This window comes from Nymphalis io, chromosome 17 (assembly GCF_905147045.1).
Source record: "Nymphalis io chromosome 17, ilAglIoxx1.1, whole genome shotgun sequence".
NCBI classification, from domain to species: domain Eukaryota; kingdom Metazoa; phylum Arthropoda; class Insecta; order Lepidoptera; family Nymphalidae; genus Nymphalis; species Nymphalis io.
Genome location: NC_065904.1, coordinates 7,885,785 through 7,911,610, shown reverse-complemented (window position 1 = coordinate 7,911,610; position 25,826 = coordinate 7,885,785). Strand labels below are relative to the sequence as shown.

At 32.2% G+C, this 25,826-nt stretch overlaps 1 protein-coding gene across 2 annotated transcripts in view; it reads right to left on the bottom strand.

Annotated features, from left to right (window-relative positions):
- LOC126774835 (protein dead ringer) overlaps positions 1–25,826 on the bottom strand; it is a 124,564-nt gene that overhangs the window by 85,466 nt on the left and 13,272 nt on the right. The gene's annotated exons all lie outside the window — the stretch shown is intronic.

The following is a 25,826-nucleotide window of genomic DNA, read 5'->3' as shown; positions in this document are numbered from 1 at the left end:
GTCAAAATTACTTTCAGAGCAGAATTGTTAACTAATGTAAAACCGAAAACGTTTAAATCCAGATTTTTTACACTACCCTTTTTCTTTAAAAGATAAGTTAAGATATATTTCAATGAAAGTGAGTAATACTGTAATTAGACATATCAGCGACATAACAGTATTTCAAAGAACAATGGTTCACCCACGCAACGTCTGGCGTGAATCTTACATTTGCAAATTCATTCTAATTTGCATTTACAGATGTAAATATAATTCCGCATCCGAATGCACTCGGAACCGTGTAAAAAACACAGACCAGAACTAACACTTTCGCTATTATCCTTAAAAAATCATACTAACGAAACCAAAGATTGTCCAAACAAAAACTTATCGGATTAAACTCGACCTAATTATAACGGGTCAAGGTTGAAAATTACGTTCCATTGAGTGGCTTTGGCTGTTTTGAATTGTAAGATTTATTTAAAAGACCACACACGGTCGGCGTCAGCCCCTAGAACAACACCAAATCACTTAGTACACTTTACAGGTATATCTAGTAACGTTAAAGAATCACGTCTTTAATTTGATAGACGCTGTCCTTTAGGTTTACATAATCTTTGGTTCATAATATTAAGAAATAAAAAAAAAACATATTAGAACGCATTCCAAATTTAATTTGTTATATATAATTAACGTAATGAATGGTTAATCAAGAAGTTATTCTTCAAACATGAATAATGAATTCAAATCGCGTTTAATGAAATGGTAATTTTATTTATCTTTAATTAAGGTCACAAAAGAAATGATGTTCAATATTTGTGATTGTGATAGACATTACTAAATTATGCTCAGTGATTTAATTTATAATTATTTATTTACAATTATATTAATTAACAAGTTTAATAAATATACCTAATGGGGCTGAAGTTTAATGGTTGAGAACTTTTTCAAAATAGGTAAAATGATAATAAAGTATTTCTTTTATATTTATTTTAAACGTCGGGTCGTGGTGGATCCCTAAATATACAATAACAGATTAGCATAAAGCATGCTAATCTAAAAAGCATCTAAGTATTTAATACAATGACGTCAGACTGCAGGTCATGACAACTAACATTATAATGAATATAATATATTTACTTTATCTGCAAATGCTTTTAATTGATTTAATAAACAATCAAAAAGTAATCAATTAACATTTCTTTTATAGAATAGGAAGGCGGACGAGCATATGGGCCACTTGATGGTAAGTGGACACCAACGCCCATAGACATTGGCATTTTAAGAAATGTTAACCATCGCTTACATCACCAATGCGCCACCAACCTTGGGAACTAAGATGTTATGTCCCTTGTGCCTGTAATAACACTGGCTCACTAACCCTTCAAACCGGAACAACAATACCAAGTACTGCTGTTTTGCGGTGGAATATCTGATAAGTGGGTGGTACCTACCCAGACGAGCTTGCACAAACCTCTACCATCAGTAATACCTAACATAATAACTAAATAAAAAAGTACGTTGACTCTTATTAAAAGTTTTATCTTTTCATATGACAACGCTAAATTTGGTTTCGTGTACATGTGTAAATGTAACTTGTATAAACTTTAAATAAAAATAATTATTTTTAAAATGAATCTATACGTTAATATTTAATATTTGATTATCGATTATTTTCGTATTTATTATACGAAGAGATCAGACACCTTAAAGGTTTTTTGGAAGAGATCGCTGCTTTAGCTATGAGGCTCCTTATTGCACTTAACGCAACTAACTCCTTATGTGTATTTTGGGTTAAGCGTTTAATGTGAAATTAAAGATATATACATATAAAAAAAAGTGATCGTAAGTCGTTAAAAACGGGCGAATACACACTTCAGGTGTTACTAATAATCTTACCGACTACTGCAATGTATCGTTTATTTTTGTTTTATTAATTTTAATCGTAAAAAATCACCCTTAAATTCTTGACCAAACGATGCTAACAGATTCCCAACAACACGATATTTATTTAAACGTTCAAATGTTTCAAATCACTGGAATGCATATTAGAATAAACAATCATAGAATGAAATTAAAGGAACGAATATCATCTACGTTTATAACAAAAATATATACATTATACATATAAAAATATATACATTATATATACATATATGTAGTTACTCATTAGTTATATAACGTATTTATTATAATGCTTCTGTGACTAATGTTTATCTTAATGAGTACCGACGTACTTAAAAATAAATATAATCGTAGCATTTTATTTATTTATTTATCGATAGAAGAAACAGCATCGAAATATTTACAAAATTATCAACAAAAATTTACGATACTAGGCTTGTACAGTGTGATACACCATTACAGGCATTTAAAACATTTTTTTTGGATTTGACATTGAATATAATATTTATATAAGAAGTATATACAGCTAAGAAAACAACTTGCCACGAGAATAAAAAAGAAAGCTTTAGACGCCTCGAATGTTGGTATTTAGTTGATAATAATTAAGTTGAAGGGTTTCCATGGTAACTTACATTGGGATCAAAGTCCTAAACTATTAAAAAAGTACAATGACTTAATATTGTTTTTTTAGAGAATTATTTTGTTTTGTTAATGTTAAACAGCTTAAATTGACAGGTGAAAATAGGCAGGTATGTATATTTACATAGAAAACAATGCAAAAAAGATATCAGATAATAAGCCAATAAGCTAGAACAATAAACTGTAGTGTAGTATAAAAGAGTTTGCAATGATTTAAAACCAGTGAAACTGATCTATTTTCACGATTGATCCACAATTTTCCTCGTGCACAGATTACACAGACAGTCAAAATTTATAAACAATGCGTCCGACACATATCTTTAATGATGTAACATAATATATAAAACATACTGACAATACCAAGTTCAGCCATATTATACTCGTATATATAATTTTTTTTTTATCAATGAACGCAATGATAAAATTTCGCGGAGCCCGGCACAGGAAGAGGCGTGGTCTACGAGCTCCAAGTTAGCGACTTCGACGAATCGCTTGCCACACGTTGCGACGCTTAAAAACATTGATAAACAAGTTATTGATATCATATTGAATGGCTATTCAACAAATATTGCGTATAAAACAAAATCGTTTTATGGTTTTTTTTATGTTTAATTCTATTAAATTAAAAAAATTGATGTAGAGATTACGTTACAATTTTACAAATAGCCTTTCATCGTACACAGCTGGCAAAGTTTATCAACAATTTTATTTGTTCGATTTGCACTTTTCAGATGTATTGTTAAACTTTATCTACCTTACTACTCTTAGCTTAATTTAATAATAAGCAGCTATCTTATAACTGACGCTGAGAGTAAAATTTAATTAAAATTGATCGTTATTGATATATCTTCTTCGACTACTACGTTTGGTTGAATATGATTATTTGTATTATATAATAACATTGTAAAGAATAAACTTTATAATTAATACAATACATTTATGTATTTCCTTAATCTATTTTACTTTCAATTCTAAATTAATTTCAATAATCTATTAAACATACGTATGCCATCTTGTTACAGTGCATAAGTTATAATCATATTGCGTGTCCAAAGACGAAACGTCAAACAACGAAATGTTTCAAGACTAATACCTACCATTATACCTACTGTAAATTCAATTTTGAATGTGATAAAAAATATTATAAGTAAATACGGACTAGCAGCGGTGACTGTTTATCATCAGATGGCCATTTGATGATAAGTGGTCACCGCTGGCCACTGACATTGGTACTGTAATATTAAATACCAATAACATCGCCAATGCATCACAAGCTTTGAGTACTAAAATGTTATTTTCCTTGTATCTGTAGTTTCACTGGCTCGTTCTTCAAACCGGAATACAATAATATGTACTTAAGTATTGCTATTAAATAAATTCATATACTATTGTAATGTAAATAATAATTGTCACCTCAAATAAAACATAATGCAAAAAACGTTTCTTTTATTAATTTTCTCTTTAAATTTCGACTTTATTTATGACATGACAAAAGCTGTGTGGTCACCAACGCTCTTAGACATTGGCATTGTAAGAAATGTCAACCATCCCTTACATATCCAATGCGCCACCAACCTTGGAAACTAAGATTTTATGTCCCTTGTGCCTGTAATTAATAATTAGCTGTGTCTATATCTGTAATTTAATAATGTAAAATAATATTCGCAAACATTTTATTTTGGACGAAGTTCAACTCTTTTTCCTTTAATTATTTCAACAATCGGCATTTACTGTGAAATTCAATATTCCCTATTAAAATATGATTAAGAATCAGCCATGACAGTTCTAGCATTGAAGATAGCTTCAAGATAACAGATTAGAATTGTCTATTACATCGAGAGGATAAGAAACTCTGTAATTACTCTTTTCAAATAATTTAAGTTCATAGATCGACAAAAACAAAAACAAAACATTATTACTTTAAAATTTAACGCGTTAAGGTTTTATAACCCATTTTAATATCTATACCAATATTATAAATGCAAAAGTACTCGCTTACGCTTTAAAGGTTAAACCAATGAATTGATTTTGATAAAATTTCGTGTGAAGCAATCTTGAACACCAAGGATATATAGCCCATCGTCTAAGACGCGGGCGAATACTAGTCTTATATGAATCAGTAAATACCACTTAATTATTGACCTACTGCCTACTGCGAGTCCAAAACCTATTTGAGCATTGTCTTATTAGAGTACATACACATGACAAATTTCATCTGACGCCAGTTACCTCACGATGGTATAAATATAAATTAACCACAGAATAAATAAACAGTGTTGCCCGAATATGAAACGTTTGTATCGGCTTTTTAATGTATCAAATAAGATATATAATAAAGATGCAATGACTTGAAGAAATCGTTTTCAAGTTGCTATACTGTAGGTAGGTTCCTTAATGGTCAAATGGCTACTGTCGTTACGAGACCACACAAGACAAGGTAATTGTGTGACAACTTTACATTCGAGAGGGCAAACAGAGGGGGCGGAGGATCCGTAACTCGGAGGCCCTCGACGGACCGATATGGGGGGCCTATTTTATTCGGGTGTTTCTTTTAAGTGTATATACGATCCGATTTTTATAATTATTTAATTTAATAAAAACATGTATGTCTATATCGTCCACATAAAAGATTTAAGCAATTATTTTTTAAGATATTTTGGGGTAAAACCACGTACCAATACCAATACTATTTTCATCATATTCGTTAGTTTATTAGGCATATTCTTAAAAATAATATAAACATTTATTCATGTAATAAATACCTAAGCTATATTGTATTCTTGAAATAATTTTTCTAAATATATAAGAAACCATTTCGTACATATTATTGTTGTATTATATTAGTTAATTTACATAATTATACACGAGTATAACCCTCTGAATTTATACGTTGTGATATTTACAAATACAAGAGGTCGTAAGGACCCCACCGGTTGTTGTATCAGCAAGTATAATGCAGCGAAAACTTGAAAGTCATTTTAGGGTCGATTCCAGTGACAGTCACAAATCTATACTTAATATTATAAATGCGAAAGTAAGTCTGTATGTTACGTCTTAACTATACTACACAAACACGCGGGCGAAAATTAATATTTATATAATAATTTTAACAATAATTTTCTATTTTCAAATGTCCTGATACGCCTGTCACAGATTATGATATCATTCGATTCTTAAAAAAAAAACCCTGAATCACCGCACATATAATTGAATGATTGAAATAAAATGAATGATTCAAACAACATTTGACTAGTTTATGAGCGTTCCGTTATTCTTAAATAGATTTGAAACACGAACTACATCGTTTACTTTAATACTTTATACTTCATTATCGGAATTCCCAATACAAAGACACGATTTGTACAAATTGTAATACGATAATTTCAACAGTTTCCCTAATATTTAAGACATATCATGTACATGCTTTAATTTAATGATTCATTATAGACTATAGCGTATTTTTTCATAGATTACGTCTTTTTTATTTATATTATTGGTATTTATGGTTCTGTTATCTATGACATACCTAATTAGAAATTAAATTGGTGACGTAATTATTTCAATAACCAATACATAAATTTTAATACAGCCGTGAATTTGAAACGAAGCTTACGAGAAGGAAGATGGAATACAAGTAACTACCCTCGTTTTCATCAACTCCACTAACACCGTGATGGTTTATTATTGCAATTTTCCAATTATAATCTTTTATTCTATTATTTGAAGAAGTCACGGCCTTCCGGATGAATATGGCAATTATAGCGTTGTATATCTTCGCTTTGTGAGAGTGATGTGTTGTTGCTTTAGAAAGGCGCTTAGAACGAGCCCCCAGCTACTGATCTACACAATGCGTGGATCGCCGTCATTGTAATAATATATCTAATTATAATACGTTGGTAATCAAAAGCGATATAACATTTTATATTTATTAAAGTAACATTTATTTTCGACATCTAGACGATTCCGAACGTACGCATGCGAATCTATGTAAATAATTAAATTTTGATTCATTTTCATGTTTTAAAACTCATCTTGTGTGTATGTTAATGTAAGTCATGTACTTAGATATTTGCGTGAATTTATTTTTCTTCGTATTAAAGACGATTCGACTCAATCATCCGACAAGGTTTTTAAGTTTTATTGTTGCGTACGGACTTATGAATTACACGAAATTAAATTTTCGCTGCCTTAAACCGACATAAATATAATGATAAAAGACAAATAATATCATTACAACCATCAATACGTCAACTAATTTGAATCGACAATAACAATGTGTATGGCACACAAGCCACAACACTCACACATGCACAAGAAATAACTAATTAGCATACGCGATAAAAGAGGCCAGTAAACATCCATGATGTATTAAAATCACGTCCCCGTAACAATTAACACAAACGAGCGAACGATCAAATAATAAAAAGTCTCTTTGTCATTACAAACACTCGACTCGTTCTAAGAATCATTAACAATAATAACTTAAAGTCGATCGGTTTCAGAACGAAGATGGCGAACCGCAATTCAACATGGCGGCGGTAATTATTCACGATAGCTATAATATTATATTAATTTTGTTAACATTGTTTATAAACTTGAGTATTTAACATAACTATAAAATTTATAGCGTGTTTGTCAGACTATACGTATTTAAGTATTGATATTTAAAACATTTACTTACGATCTTACACCCATCTGCTTTTTAATAAACAATTTCCAAGTTTTATTTGAGCTGTATGTATTTTATTTTGTTCTTTAATTTTTACTAACTTAATTAAATTCTACAAGTAAATATACTTCTATTATATGAGCTAATAATAGGTATATTGTTGATTTGTGAAATTCCTCACTTGTCAATCAAACAAGTACACCTAATTTGGATATAACAATGTAATTCGATACGTTAAAAGCGGTAAAGCAATCGAAATGTCGAATTATGTATACAATGTATACAAGCACAAAAATCTATCCGTATTCAGCCATTATGAGGAATTCGAAAACAATTTTTCGTCATAGATATATTCACGCGTTTCAACCTCAAAACTTCATACGCTAACAAAGAGCGAGACGAGCCGCATCACCTCCAACCTCCGATTGAGAAACCCAATTTGAATAACAATCAATAAATTAATGTACAAACGTAATTTATTCATAAGCAGGAGTCTGTGTCACACCGACGCGACGAGCGCTGAATCCAAATGAAATTTTATAAGAAACGCGTCTTTTCAGAGTTCCATTATGGGCAGAATGTAATACTTTTCTCAACGTATCATCATTATCGGGACACATCACAATGCGCCTTTGAACGAGTGTCGTTTAAGTCGACTAATCTCTCTTTACACGTAAAAACGGACGACGCCGAATGAGTTTCTCGTGTCGGAATAATTAGTCTGCAATTGAAAGCGTGCTTTATTTCAAGACTCCGGACAAAATGGACACGACACGGTTGGGCAACGGTAAAACACTTTCACGAATACAATGATATTTCAAAGGATTGTGATTCCGAAACGGTTGCCTCCCTTTTGTTTGTCGTACGAAATGGTAATATTTGAATAGTCGTCTGGTAGCCGTAGTAGTGGTATAAATAGCAGCTCGTTAATTACCGACTGTAATCACATTTCGCCAAACGCGTTACGACACACATGTCCCATCCCTTCGCTGTTCTAAATTTAAATATTATTTAGGCGGGAGCTCGAGCCACGCTCCCTGTCTCGATAGAATCGAAAATAATTTATGGATCTTTGTCAGAACTCTCAAATAGGTAAGATGTCGCTACGAAGAATCTAAATGAAGAGAACTACGATATATTATTGGGATGTTTTAATTAACAAGTAAACAGTTTCGAGCGGTTTAGAAGCTAAGTATAAATAATATACTGGAACAGGCAAATGGACTTGATCTTAATGGTCACCACTGCTAATAATCATTGGCACTGTAAAAAAACTATTCCGAACACCTTTAATGCGCCAATATTCGCAGTCCAGACCTAAGACGTTTTATTCCTTGTGCTTTTAATTAATGGAATTACCTATTCATTTTAGATGCAACGCATATATACAAAGTATTTATATTTAGTGGAATAATTACTGAGAAATGAGTAAGACCTTCCTAGTGATACTTGCATAAAGCTCTACTACCCGTAAAATAAAAAAAATATATAACAATAAATAGTTTTTAAAGAAATATTCTATGACATCACTTTTAATTGCTTTTCATTGGTTGACATAACTTATATTTCATTAAAAACAATTTTATTAATCCTTCTCTATAAGACACTCGGGTTGCATTTTGTTTTTAAATTCAACATTAGTCATATCAATACGGATCTATTTTAGGAAGTTTCAAAATAAGCACGATGCTCAAATTATTATGCCACATACATTTTCAGATCGAATTACGGAGAAGTAAATCATATTATATATATGAATAACGGTCAAACACTGGCCTATTAAGTGTAAAAAAAAATGTATACTCACTAACCAGTGTTAAATCATTTTTAAAGGGACCTCGTCTAAAGTAATGACTTATGTCTTAAATACCAGCCAAGGAATATTAAAAAAAAAACTATAATCATTTATTATATTTTTCTTTTATAATGTAGTCGGCAAGTGTAGTCAGTGAAATTCTTTAATTCAATAGAAATTTTTAAAGCTAATAAAACTTATTTTTATTCAGAGATGACAAGAACGTTACTACTTTGAACAATCGCCGGTTCAGAATGTCATTGCTATCGAGAAAAATATTCGAAAAATTATTATTTTTTTTTAATAATATCTTGTTTATAAATCTTAAAATTCTACTCGACATGTATCAAACACTAAGTCGATTAGTTTTTTCAGATACGTACGTTCTTTTTTGATTATATCGTATATCATATCATATTAATTACATTATATATTAATAAGCTATAAATATAATTATAACTTGAAGTTAATTCAGTAACAGTTAAAATATATAATATAATAAAGTTACTGGTGGTAGGGCTTTGTGCAAGCTCGTCTGGGTAGGTACCACCCACTCATCAGATATTCTACCGCAAAACAGCAATACTTGATATTGTTGTGTCCCGGTTTGAAGGGTGAGTGAGCCAGTGTAATTACAGGCACAAGGGACATAAAATCTTAGTTCCCAAGGTTGGTGGTGCATTGGATATGTAAGCGATGGTTGACATTTCTTACAATGCCCATGTCTAAGGGCGTTTGGTGACCACTTACCATCAGGTGGCCCATATGTTCGTCCAACTTCCTATTCTAAAAAAAAAATATACAATATCATATTAGATATTAAAAAAAAAAAGACGACAACCAGACGAAACTCACTAATAAAGTCGTGGACAATCTTTGTTCATTTTTTTTTATTAGTGGGTAGAAATATTTTCCTTTCACAAAGTCATCTTCATAAAAAATGTAATTTAATAAATATAGGGACCAAGATGATTGTAATCAATATCCCTAAATTAAGCCAGAACCACTGAATTCGCGTGTCGTCACGATTGCCCAGAGCGTGATCCTCGATCCTCCAAACATTTCCAAATCACATCATTTTGACATTATATTATTAACTGCTATTATACTTAACAATTGTTATTTAATATATTAACAAATTCAGTTCGTATTCTCTCAGCCTCGTCAGTAACTCGCGGATTTAAAATAGCAACTAAGCACAGGAGAATGTAGTGCTCTTGTCTCCATTTTTAACTCATAATCCGATAGGGGCGGAAAGAGTTCAGTCGTGTTAATAGTACCATCCACCACATTTCGAGATGCTATTGACAATTTTTTGAACCCAAAACCTTAGACCTTTCCAACTTTGTGAACTAGCTGCTAGACCAAGGAGGTAGTCAGATATGATGTATAAATCAAATAGTTGGTGTTATAAGTTGTAGATAATATATTTAGATTAGCCTCAGGGAAACAGAAGCTGTGGTAGCGGCAAATTGATGGCTGTCAGTTTCACCACAATTAGAATCTCGAATGGCGATTGAGTCCGATTTGACGATCGTGAGAATCGATTATTGTAATCATGCGATCATTGCCGCAAGCGATTTTCGTTACGTCGAGTTAAATATTAAAAATATTTGAATGCAATAATTTTGTCCTGGAATCAATTTAATTTCACTTCTAACTATAATATTTGTTTTGTAATACAACAAAAAAGTCGGTAAATTTCAGACAATTTCCACTGTAGCCTCTTCATCTTTTGAGGATCAGGTTTCGGGCTTATTCCACGCTGCGTCAATATACATATAAGCACATTATCATTTGATACATGCAGATGTTTTCTAAGCACGTGAAGCAGGAACCTTCGGTTTAGACCATCTCATACAGGATGGTTCATATTCTTCCACAGCTGTGAACTGCTGCTAGCATTCTTGCCACTATTCCAATAATTGTAAATTAATTCTTCCCAAAATAAAAAATAAAACGTTCAATCAAAGTACAGAAATTTAACAGTTCGTTTTGTTATTAGGTTTACTTTTTCTTTTTTTTTTCTTGTAGTGGAAAGCTTCAGAAAGGTACCCAGTTCCTATGGGGGTGGAACCGGGTTATGTGGGATTCTTACCCACTAAAACCACTGCGATGGCCGTCTTCAGCACGGATCGGAGAGGCTGCAGGATGCGGATTGTTATTAGCATTACTGCTACAAACAGACGCAACAATGTAATAAAGCTATTACAGATCAAGTACACAAACAAGACGCTGTTTTAATTTGATTGCACCAATTATTACTCACAGCTGCAAGATTCCTCGCGTGAAAAACAATCAACTGTCAATCACGGCAGGTTTGATCGCACGATTATCTTAGTCTATAGATCTCTTAACACGCTATATTAGGCCACAGATGCTCAAACTTTCAGCAACATACCCCCAAAAACTCACTTGGAATTTTATTAACATTAACTTTAAATATAAGATAAATAGTCATTGCTAAGTCACGCAAGATATTATGGGAACATTGGAAATATGTTGAGAACCGTTGCCTTAGACCGCATTCAATGTTCCACGTAAACGATGTCGATTCCCAGAATAATGATCAGTATCGCGGACCTAATGATACGTTGCGAATTATACCCCCACAATATATAAACCTAGATTAAATAAAGTAGAAGTGACGCGTTTCAAGCGGAAAACGAGTTACATTATCTCTTATGATATTTCATATTCGATATTCGTATGATATTCGTAACGTTAAGCAAATAACTTAGTTACATAGCTTAATACTTAGCTATATATACTTAATCATTTGTCATAAGAATCTGTCGCTAGCACCCATTAACTTATTATAATTCGATATTTGAAAGAATCTGTGCTTAGAAATATCTATATTAAAAAATCAATTAACCGGTACGAATAGAAAAAAAGACGCACAAATGGTGGTCTTTTCGCTATGATGTAGATGAGTTCTTCTAGATAATGAAGTGTAAAATATTAAGTGATAAATACAATGTTAAAATCAAAATATAACAGAAGTACATATGCTTTTACAATGACCGTCGTCACTATTAAAAATAAGCTACCGTTTAATGGAATATGATTTGATATAAATTATTACAATTATATGCTTCTTTGACTTGCTGTGACTCGAATGTGAGGAGGCGTAACGCTAGGACACGCAATTCACATTTTTAATATAAATTTATTTTATTTTGTAATAAAGTAAAACATTTTCTAATCACAATTAAAATTAAGAGGAATAATCTTAATAGAATTCTTTCTATCAAGATTTGTTTTTAGTTTGAGCATGTTAGGTTTATCGTAGCTCACGGTTTATCACCAAAAAAATTATACAAAATTAAAGAAAATTAAATAAAATTCTCGACGTAATTAGTTCTTATATAATTGTGACGCGCAAAAATATAACTTTTATATAAAATGTCAAAAACACGCTCACGTCACGATTTTTGTATATTTACAATTAGATGTACCATTGACGTTTGCAGTTGGATTAAATATTAAAAAAAAAAAAATAAGAACCCTTGTAAAATCGAATTGTAAATCGAACTTGTCCACAAAAATTACCGTTCGCACAGATTACATTACAAATACATATATTTTCACTATTTCAATAACACGCATATTAATTAAGCAGACTATTTCCCGCGTTTAGCACTCGTATCGTTGCAGCGCTGTGATATTTCCTGCGTAATATAAAATTACATTACCTGGTTTGCTGTAATGAGAGGATATCGGGCGGGACGTATTATAAGTAGTCTTAATATTTATAATGAACGAGAACGACACCTTGGGCTCGCAATTAGTAACAGCTTGGCCTCGTTACCGTAAGGGGTTCGGTCGACACCTTGCGCGCATTATGTTCGCTCGCGCGGACAAAAATATATGCATGTCCAAGAGGTCCTCGACTTCGTGAGCTCCAGCTCATCTACTGCTACAATTTGGAAGAAGACGGAAGATGAGTCAACCTACTGACAACAACTAACCGTTCAGATTACGAAGATTAGGTACCACCCATTCATCAGATATTCTACCGCAAAAACAGCAGTACTGGGTATTGTTGCGTTCCGGTTAGAAGGGTGAGTGAGCCAGTGTAATTACAGGCACAAGGGACATAACATCTTAATTCCCAGGGTTGGTAGCGCATTGGTGATGTAAGCGATGGTTAACATTTCTTACAATGCCAATGTCTATGGGCGTTGGTGACCACTTACCATCAGGTGGTGACCACTTACCATAAACAGGTTTCTTATAGGCAAGCGTGCTACATCTTAGACCATGTCGATGCTTAACATCGGGCAAGTCAACGGTCACACGCTGGCCTATTAATAGTAAAAAAAGTGGCCCCTATGCTCGTCCGCCTTCCTATTATATAAAAAAAAAATATTACACTGTGTTAAAGATCCTCTGGGCGTAAGACAGTCACCTTTCAGAACAAAAAACAATGATCTATTCTATATATCTATTTATCTAGCAGACGCTATCCATGAAGATGTGTCTGTCACATGTGTCAACGAGGTAGGCTTCGAACCAAAAACAACTTAGTCACATTATTGTAAAGTCTATCGACGGTTTGATAACTAATTGACATCTTATTTTTTTTAATATTATATTCATCTAATTTATATCGTTTTCAAAAGTTTAGTAAATATTTTATTTCTACCAGGAGAACCAGCTCGTTTTGGTTGTAAAGCCTTAATATTTTTTCTTTCGTGATATTGGTGGAAAAAATATAAATACATGAAATGTTTACCATATGTCACAAACAAAAACACATACAAAAAGAAATGTAATACTAACTTATTTATCAATATAATTACGTTATTTGCTAAAGTTACTCTTTTGCGAATTAATCTGACACGAAAAAAAAATTGGTTGGCAAATAATAACCGACCGAATGAATATTTTTAAAATTAAAAATTCAAAAAAACTTGTTAAATTCAATTTATGGGAAATACATTATGATTTATATATTATAAAAACATTACATTAAAGAGTTATTAAAATTGATACTTGAGTCTAAGCTGTGAAGGATTTAAGTAAAAGTTTCCTAAGTAGTAATCACTAACAAGAATGCAAATATTAAAAAAATAAATACATTAAAAACAAATGCATACTTTCTCTATTTATAACATTAGACAAGAAAATAATAATGATGGAATGATTAATCTTGAGAAAAGCGGCGCCACTTCACTTACAGCGCACAATAACTGAATACTTAGAAGTCAGCGCCATTCAAACTTTAGTGAATATCTCAATGCGAGTTATTATGCTTTTAATTAATTATATTTAATGTGACCGAAGCTTTTGTTGAATGAGACAACTATTAATTTATAAAGGAGTGAATTAATCATCTTTATTGTATTGCGGCAGTCGTTTACACGGTAACGTTATTTTATTTAAAACCGTATATGAAACGGTTTTCGTTTCATTTTATTGAACATATATAAATAAGAAGAGCGTGCTATAAGCACTAGTGGCAGAATAAAAAACGCCTTTTGCGTCAAAATGAGAAAAAAAAAACGTAAATTACCAAAAAATTACCTTGAAATTTTTATATCTTAGAAGAAGGCCTATTCAAAATGAATAAATTGAATAAAGATACAAGCTAAAAAGTTCTATTTTAAACCCTAAAGTAATATGATGACGTTTTAAAGAAAGATCCGTGAACTGCGCGTGCGCCGGTAGCGGTCGCGTGTTTGTATATATTTTTTAAACTTCACTAATTTATACGACGTTATTACAGCCGTATGGTATCATATAATAAAATTTACTGTCTCTAATTGAAATATCTCTTGTTATCATTGATTATATATTGACGTAATAATTTAGATTAAAAAAAAATACCAGTCCATAACATATGACATATGTATAATACGAACTATAAAACAAACAAATATAAATATAAAACTTAAAACAAATATTTATCTTTTTCCATTAACCGTCATATGTTTTAAAAACCAGCGCTTATTTATCAACTAACGTCGCCATCTTAAGCAAAAAAAAGGTACATTCAATTAGTTTTAAAGTTTAAACCTTAACAAAAGTTATTCGGAACACAATTGAATCGTTTTTTTTTTACTTCAAAATTAGAAAAAAAAGCTTAAATTGCAATAACAAAGATAAATGAATAACGGTACTCGGCCCAACGATGACCACTGTCAAACAATAATGCCGATAGACGGTGACACGACTCGTTTTGATATGTATAAAGATTTATTGTAAATTTATTCATACGCAAGTATATATTTTTGTCGTCGCTCATAGGGGGGTTTTTGCCTTATTCACCACGCTTGGCAGGCGGGTTGGTGACCGCAGTGGCTGGAAATCTTTCACTAATAACGCTGCTGCCCGCTATCAGGATTTGCATTTTCGGATATGCATATGGATATATTTTTTTTTCCGGGATGGTTGGCGTTCTATGGGGGAGGCTTTCGTCCAGCAGGGGACGGCAAAAGGCTGAAAAAAAAAAAGAAAAAAAAAAAAAAAAGTATATATTTTTATTATATGTGAGGATATTTTTTCAAGCCGTATAAATTTATTTTATACAAAAAAAAATACTGCTTGAAATAAATATTACATTCATATTGAATACAGATAAAAATATAAAATGCCAAAATATTATTGTATTGGATCAGTGATTCTCAACCACTGTATCGCGGCACTTTTGTATGCCGCGAAATTCTAAAAGGATGCCGCCAAATTTTGTTAATATTATTAAATAATATGATTTAAAAAGAAAAATCCTTTTAACAGGAATAGATATTTAAATGCATAAAATTTGATTGGGTTCGGAATCTATTTTACGCAGTGTGTATAGGTAAGTAAATAATTTTTAAACTTAATTTTTTTTGTGTGCCGCCAAATTTTGAAATCGTTAAAAGTGTGCCGCAACAAAAAAAAAGGTCGAGATCGCTGTATTGGATACTAATTTCGCATTATAACAGCATATTGTATTTTGTACGTGATCAATTCGTTATACAAATATCAAGATGAGACGAACGCAGTTTAGATGAAAGTGTCAAAAGAAATTACCCAGGTACCTTCCGAGAAGTTTCATTGTTAACAGAAATATTTCACTTGCTATTGTTTTATTATCCTTGCAATTGTTATATTCGGGCATTACAGACAATTTATAAAAAAAAAAATTACAATAGTGCAATAAATCGATTTATTTGGTACAGACACCGAGCGCTTATTTTTAGCGTTTGTATAGTCTAACCACCCGCTAAACAAAATTTATAAGTTGGGTCGTAAATAATACATATAGATTGATTGACGACAAAAAAAAAACGGTTTTCTATTCAAGTAAAATGTCATACATTTTACTCGTAATCTCCGAAAGTGTATAATTAATTATGTGCTTACATTGGTGCTATTATAATATATATTTATTATATATTATCGTGCTTCGTAACAAATAATATTGAAATGAACTTGAACTTTTTATATAAAATATTCAGTTACATATCGAGCAATGCTCGCTTGGTGGTAGAGCTTTGTGCAGGCACGCCTGGGTAGACCCGCACATCAAATATTCCACAAAACAGCAGTACTTAGTATTGTCGTGTCCTGGTTTAGTGTGAGTGAGTCAGCGTAACTACAGGCACAGACTTATCATCTTAGTTCGCAAGGTTGGTGGCGCATTTTTTTTTTTTTTATAGAATAGGAAGGTGGACGAGCATATGGGCCACCTGATGGTAAGTGGTCACCAAACGCCCTTAGACATTGGCATTGTAAGAAATGTCAACCATCGCTTATAGCCAATGCGCCACCAACCTTGGGAACTAAGATTTTATGTCCCTTGTGCCTGTAATTACACTGGCTCACTCACCCTTCAAACCGGAACACAACAATATCAAGTATTGCTGTTTTGCGGTAGAATATCTGATGAGTGGGTGGTACCTACCCAGACGGGCTTGCACAAAGCCCTACCACCAGTAGATTGGCAATGTAAGGAATGATAAATATATCTAACAGCGGCAATGTATAAAGGCGGACCTGACCAGTGACCATCATGGTGGCCCATTTGCCTGTGCCTCTATCTATTATATATTTAAAAAAAATTGTACAATAATGTTTAAATATCTTAATATGGAATATGGTAAAATCGGTTATATTATATCGGGCGGCATTTATGATGTGTGTGTAAACAAAACGCCGACATACACAGTTTGCCGACATCACTCAAATCTTCTCATATGCTAGTTGTCGGTAAACAAAACGACATAATTGAAATTATTTGTCATGCATTGCGCAATGAAGTTGGATTATTGCAATACAGAGCCGCCTGAGACCTCTTGTACGTAATGGATTACCGGAGTAGGTACATATCTTTATATACTCAATAGATATATGCGTATTATTCATTCTTTAAGTAAATAATCATACGACTGTCGTTAAATAGTCATAAATATCATTAGATTTAATAAGGTTTTTTTTTTAAATCTTGCCTGTGAATGTCCCACCGCTGGGCTAAGAGCCTCCTTCTCTTTTTGAGGAGAAGGTTTCGAGCTTTTTCCACCACGCTGCTCCAATGCGGGTTGGTGGAAAACACATGTGGCAGAATTTCAATGAAATTAGATACATGCCCGGGTTTGAATCCACGATCCCGGGCAAGCACTACTGAATTTTCATGTGCTTAATTTGTGATTATAATTCATCTCGTGCTTTACGGTGAAGGAAAACATCGTGAGGAAACCTGCATGTGTCTAATTTCACTGAAGTTCTGCCACATGTGAATTCTACCAACCCGCATTGGAGCAGCGTGGTGGAATAAGTTCCAAACCTTCTCCTCAAAAAGAGGAGAGGAGGCCTTTAGCCCAGCAGTGGGACATTCACAGGCTGTTACGTATACGGTAGAGACATGCAGGTTTTCTCACAATGTTTTTCTTCACCGTGAAGCACGAGATGAATTATAATCACAAATTAAGCACATGAAAATTCATTTGGTGCTTGCCCGGGTTTAAACCCACGATAATCGGTTAAGATTCACGCGTTCTTACCACTGGGCCATCTCGGCGTTTTTATTATCTATCTCGGTACTAGTTGACTCCGCGGTTATTTTGCACGACTCAGGTTCAACTTCAGACTCAAGTTCAGGTTTTGAAGTTATCTTTTGCCGCTATTGCAGGTTCAAACACTACTCATGTCTTTATAATTAATTAATCTCGTGTTCTGCTGTAAAGAGACACATCATGAAAAAAACATGTGACGGATGAAAATCTTTCACGTTATCCATCAACCCACATCGGAGCAGCGTGGTGGAATAAGCTTCAAACATTCTCCTCAAAAAGTAGAGAAGACCTAAATTGTATGACCTTTACAGGCTGTTTTATCGCTAGACCAACGTATTATTCTAAGGAAAGCTAAAGTTTGTTTGTTTTTAGCGCTTTAATAAAGACTATTATTACATCACGCTATGACCCACTCGGGCAAGGCAGTGACGTTTAACGCGGGTGGAACCACGCAAAGCTTGCTAGTCGGTAATTTAATAATAGTAAGTTACCCTTATGCTTGACTTGACGTAAATTTACATTCGTTCGTAATTTAACTTGAATTCCGTACATAAAATCCTCAACTCCTGCTCTATGATATAGGTACTTATATTATTTATAGATTGCTCATCTATATTTTTTTATATATTGCAAATATATAAGCGAATATAACTTTTACCGTAAAGTAATACCGCGCCCATCTTTACTGAAGGCAAATTAAGTGCAAAAAAGAAAATACAACGTATAATTAAGTTCTTAATTCAGCTGCCTGGAAAAATACACCTGCCCTGAGTCCACGCGCTACATTTATTTCCCGAAGCGTTTTACTACCAAAACGACTATTTTACTTTGATCCCTTACCTACATTCATCTAACCCCACTTTCCTCTTGTTTTATTATACAAGAGAGAGCCGAGGTAGGTCATGGAGTTTTGTTCGCTTTTAGTGGTACGTTTTAGTGGTAGTAAATAATTAAGCAGATAATTTGATGAGAGGAAGCTGCTCCGGTGAGCTGTTTATGTGCGGTTGTCTAGATTGTATGACAGGGAACTTTCATTGTTATTTCACTTGCCAGCGCTGGAAGCAAGGAGGGTAAGGCCAACAATTACATTGTGAACATTAATGAAAATTGCACCAATGAGGTTTTAATGCGAAATGACACTTTATTCGATCTGTTATACGATTTCTTTTTAGTCGATATTCGACCGAATGCTGCATATTTACTTTACATATTTATCATAATCTCAATTTACAAATAAACAGTACTTAGTTACTTATAATGTGTTAGAAATTCAATACTTCACTAGTCGTGGCAGTTTTTTATTTGGACATAGAATAAAATTTATAAATAAAGGAATAGCGATATTCCTTACTAATATTATAAATGCGAAAGAGAGCTTATTTTGTTTTTTTTTTTGTTATGCTTTCGCTTCTTAACTACTTAACTGATGACAATGAAAAACTTTGCACACATATCAACTACACCCCCCCCCCTCTGCCCCTCACGCAGGGAAAAACCGTGGATGGAAACTACTACCAAAATATATATAAGCAACAATATTTACATATTATAATGGTTTGCAATTGTGACTAGTGATTGCTGATAACTGTAAAAAATTTACTTTGAAAAGACTAGGTATTTATTATTTAATAGCGGGTTTTCCTGAAACTGTTCATATGTTTATCGTAATAAGGTGTTAAAACTTTTTATATTGGTATGTGATAAAGTAAAATATAAATAGCTGCTAAATAATATCTTTGTAATTTGGGATGTTGGTATGTTACACGGTATTAAAATGAAAAACTAAGATTTTGGAATTCATTAAAAAATATAGTTTTTAAATTTATTCAATTTATTCATCAACATAATATATCAAATTATAAAAGAATTCTTATGCATTAATTTAAATATAAAAATAAACCATATTACATAGACGGAAAATGTAAGTTTCTGATAATTACTCATACTCAACATTACTACCTTTTATTTAACATATCTTTTATTTTATGGTAAATTTCAATACAGTAATAGGCAAATCTTTAGATTTTTTTGTGAGTCTTTGTTCCTTTGCTGTCCTGAAGCAATAAAAAAGTACGAATACCAAGTCCAATATAGCCCCATTATATAAATACAATAGAACATAACAAATACAACGAGACAAATAGCGAAATTGAAATACATACGTATTTTACATTAGCAGCTTTTAGTGGGACTATTCCTGAGCAATTCTATTCAAAGTCAAGATATAAGGCATCTCTGTGGTTTGTTCAAAATGAACCCTATGTCTAGTATTTCGTAAAAATTACTAGTTAAATAAAATCAGAGTCAAGTATAATATCGATTCGATATCAATACTCGGCTATCGAGTTACGTCTCAAGGGAAGCCGATCAAGCGCTGTTAGAATTATTAGTATCAAAACATAAGCTTATGAATGTTGAATAAACGCGGTGCTGTATCCGCTTTAATCGAGTTACCGATTTATTTTTATATTTTCTAGAATAATTATATTATAATATAATGTTTTTAAATCGACATTAAGTTGCAAGACATAAAACTCAAGACACGTTTTATCAATTGAATCGAGCACATATATCTAGTTTTTTTTTTTAAATTGATAAACATTAATTATCATGAATAGTAATAATTAATACCATATTTTGATCGCCATTTCAATTATTTATCTTAATTTTATACACCTAATAACATGTTAAGTTTACCGTACCGTAACAGCCAGTGAATGTCCCACTGCTGGGCAAAAGGCCTCTCCTCTTTTTGAGGAGAATGTATTGGAGCTTATTCCACCACGCTGCTCCAATGCGGGTTGGTGGAATACACATGTGGCAGATTTCAGTGAAATTAGACACATGCAGGTTTCCTCACGATGTTTTTCTTCACCGTAAAGCACGAGATGAATTATAATCACAAATTAAGCACATGAAAATTCAGTGGTGCTTGCCCGGGTTTGAACCCACTATCATCGGTTAAGATTCACGCGTTCTTACCACTGGGCCATCTCGGCTTGTTAAGTTTATTGTATAATAATCTCGCTGCGGTCGATTTATAAAGTAATAACTTTACATGATATATCTAGTGTATATTATATACTCGCTATTGTTAACTCATATACAACATAGTATCAAAATTAATTAAATGTTATTATTAATAGGACAGCTATTATGTTATTATATAAAATATCTCCGTTGTTTACATATTATGTTAATAACACTTAAGAAAAAACTAAAAAAGGTTCTATATATATTTATTGGTTTTATTTATTTATTTTATTGGTATTTAAAGGTTTTGTGGAGAACACACACGCACACACACACAATAAATAATATAAATATATATTTAAAACAATTAATATTAATTACGTCACAAACCCGAGTGGACGGCGTTGTTTATAAGTACCGATGGCTTGTGCCTACGCGCCGTCCACGATCGTCGCAGCGGGCAGTGATTTTTTTCTTGCAATACCCTCCACAAGTGATATACTTCGATCGCCCTTAATATAATTGTTTTCTCGTATATGTTAAATTATAGTTAATGTGATTGACTTTATATGTACGTTAGTGTTCTCCTGACTGTATTGTGTCGTGAATTATATGTGTACGTCTGAATTAATTAGTGACTTTTATTTCGTCCGGTAATAGGCTATCGAACACATTGTTAAGTGTTACTTGCATTTGAATTGCCATCACAACAAAAGTTTATATATAGAAACTTATAACATCAACCTTCTTTCTTAGACTATTCATACCTACTAGACTCAGAGTCGTCGAAATTCAATCATAATCATTATTGATAATTTGAGTAACATTTAAATAAATAAATTTGCATGTCTACAATTTTTTACATATATGCAATTTATCTTAGTAGTAACACTGAAACTTGTAATTGGTTAAGAAAAAAAAAACATTAGACAAGCAGAGGAAAAGGTACTGAACTGTTTTGTTTTTATCTATTTATATACTTACCAAATTTAATATTAGAAAGAGATGGAGGAATAACGTACTAATTTTCACTTTTGAAATGCTTATAAACTTCATGTTTAAATATAGAACGATATTTAATGCTGTTTAACATTCATAATGTCTTATAAACCACATAATCCTCTGATATCAATGTAAGTATACGGAAGCTCCTTAAAACGATCGTATTCCAATCGATGGATAGTCATATTTCCAACGTATCCCATTACGATGTTCGCCTTTGATGTGACATTATTATTAATATCAAAATCTATTTATTTCATAAGTGTATGCATTCTGTTATGGGTGCATGAAATTTATAATTAGGCTTTAATTTTTAGTTTGTTGTTTATAAATATAAATTATTGATTGATTTTGAACTTTTTATTTTGTTAATTAATTAAGTAAATATATACTACATATTTAATAATATTAATTAAAACTAGGTACTACATTTAAAAAATGGTTTTATGTATTTATTTTTCTTGTTATGAAATGTACTAAATACTAAGCATTTTTTTCTAAAAAAATATGTCTTAATGGAATATTATATTTCGGCTTTGATTAATATATAGCATATTTGTAGTCGTGGTAACGAACAGATTCCCCAGGACATGCTCGTGAGACGTTTAGATAACACGTGAACATAGATGTGGCTACAAAAGTTGTGATATCATAATTAGTTGATAACATAATCAAATCTTTTTTATTTTATTTTTTATTTTATTTATTTGGGAAACATACAGCATAATATAATACATAAAATTTAGTAACAAAATAAATTTCACTTAAGCCAACAAAGTTTCCACTTATACAAACAAACATGGAGTGAACCTAACGATAACAAGTTATTTAACAATTTATTAAGATATATGAATAAAGTATTAAAAATAATTTAAAACAGAAAAAAAAAACGATAAGTATATTACTGACAAATACAGTTTTTTAGAGCTTCTTTGAACTTAAATAAATTTTCGTTAAATATATCTATACTAGTGTAGCGTTTATTATGATTGTCACATGCTCTTACTAAAAAGCGATTTTTAGCATAGTTCGTTCTACACATTGGGACATAAAAGGTATGTTTTGAACGGGCAATGGAATGTGAGCACTTGATATAAATGTTGTTGACTAAGTACATTGAATCGACAAAATTATTTACAATTTTGTAAAGAAAAACCTGATCTTTGCATTCCCTGCGTTTCTCAAGCGACAAAATATTAAGCTTATTAATAGCATTGGACCCAAATTTACGCGTTAATCTTCTAATAAATTTATTCTGAACATTTTCGATAGCCATAACATACTTAGAGTATTGTGGATTCCAAACCGTTGAAGCGAATTCCAAATTAGATCTTACATACGAGTTATACAACACATTATATGTGTTGATATGCTTAAAGTCTCTTCCCTGGCGAAATATGAAACCCATCATACTGTAAGCTTTTGCGATAATTTTATTCACATGCCTGTCAAATAATAAATTAGAATCTAGAAGCACTCCTAGGTCCCTAACCTCGGTTACCCTCTTAATTAAATGATTGGAAATTGTGTAATCAAATAAAATTGGATTTTTTTTTCTAGAAAATGTTATTACATTGCATTTTTCAAAGTTAAGATGTAGGCCATTAGATGAACAATATTGCACTAAAATATCCAAATCATATTGCAAGTTTGAGCAGTCATCACTTCTTTTTATGATTTTAAATAGTTTTGTATCATCGGCATATAGAAGTATGTCAGGATTTTGAAAATTTTTTAGTATATCATTAATGAAAATGTTAAACAATAGGGGACCGAGGTGAGAGCCCTGAGGAACCCCAGATGTTATGGGGACAAAACTAGAAATGTGTCCCTTGACAGCGACTGCTTGAGTTCTGTCACGGAGATACGACGTTATCCATCTTAGCAAATCGCCGTGTATACCAGTATATGCAAGTTTTTTAATTAATAGCGTATGTGGAATTTTATCAAATGCTTTTGAGTAATCGGTATACACAGCGTCAACCTGATGTCCTCTCTCCATGGCTGAAAGAACAACATCGAGAAACTCAACAAGATTAGACTCAACTGATCTTTTATTTACGAATCCATGTTGTTGGGTAATGAGCAGAGGTTTTATTAAAGGAAACAAAGTATCGTAAATAATCTTCTCAAATAATTTAGGTATGATAGATAACATTGATATTCCACGATAATTTTTGACAATATGCTTATCTCCATTTTTAAAAATGGGAACAACAAGCGATTTTTTCCAAACAGGTGGTAGTATGCCTGAATATATGGATTTGTTAAAGAGTAAATGTAAAGGGATTGATAAAGATTTACTGCATCGTTTTAAAAACATAGGATGTAATCCATCTGGGCCACTGCCTTTAGACGAGTCAAGTTTTGAGAGATATCTTTCAATGGTACGGCATGATACATTAATAGTACTAATTAAGGACTGACTACTATGCTTGTTTAAATAATCAACCTCGGGTTGATTCACTTCTACTTCAAAAACTGATTTAAAGTAGTTACTAAATAGATTAGAGATCGATGGGCCGTCGGAGCCAACCGTATTGTCATGAAACATGGTGTCAGGTATATTATTACTACCTTTCTTTGATTTTATAAATGACCAGAATTTCCGAGAACTGTGATGAATATTATCTTCAGCCCTAGCAATAAAGACATTATAACACTCTCTTTCCATCAATTTAGTTCTGTGTCGAAGGTCAGCAAATTTGTCATAGTCACTATTATGACCATAAATTTTCCATCGTTTATGCACTTGTAATTTCTTTTTAATCAATTTAATTAAAAACTTGCTAAACCATACAGGATATTTATTGATATCGTATACTGTTTTAGCTGGTACAAAGCGATCCACAATATTATTAACTATTAAATAAAACTTATCTACTGCGTTAATTATATCACATGTTTCGAATTGTTCCACCCAATCAATATTATTTAGCTCATTGTTAATTGCGTTGTAGTCAGCAACATGAAAGCGACGAACAATTCGAGGAGCATAACGTAAATTTGAATCATTCAACATAATATCCGTCAACACAGAGAGAGACGGATGATGAACGTCTTCAGGCAAAGATAATGGTGTTGTTCTATCGACCGAACAACTACAGTTAGACAGAACGAGATCCAATAGTCTATTATTACCATTAAAAATCCCATTATACTGACACCAGCCAGAGAAGCACATAAAAGCAAATAGTTGCATAATTAAATTATTTTCGGATGGGTTTTGGATAGCTAGCGTATTTTCAGAGTTATGTGACCACACAATATCTCCCATGTTGAAATCTCCTACAACAATATATTTATCAAAAGGGTTATTCAAATTTAAATCTGATAAGAACTCAAAAAATGTGGCTTCAGAATCGCTCTGGTGTTGATTTTGAGGGAAATAACAACAGAAAAGTCGTAGTTTTTGTTTACTTAAACCCTGTCCGACCACTATATTAACAAAAGTTATATCAGCACCTGGAAGAGACATTGGTGTCCTAGAGTGTTGCATGTCGACATAGATGCCACGACGTACTGCTATAAGTGTACCACCACCCTTACTTACCCCTAGAAGTGCATAGTCACGATCATTCCGGTATACGTTATAGCGTGAATCGAAGAGTTCTTCATCAAAGATATTAGGAAGTAACCAGGTCTCGCTTAGACAAATTACGTCATAATTGGAATTTAACAAATTAAAATAGAACTGTAAAGTTTTAGTGCGCAATCCTCTAACATTTTGATAATAAATATTTAAGTACATAGTAATATATATTTTAAATTATAATTATTGTGAGTAATAATATTAAAGAGAAATAGCTTTTCAATGCACCTAGATGCCAGATAAGAATTAAAACATACCTTCAAGTCC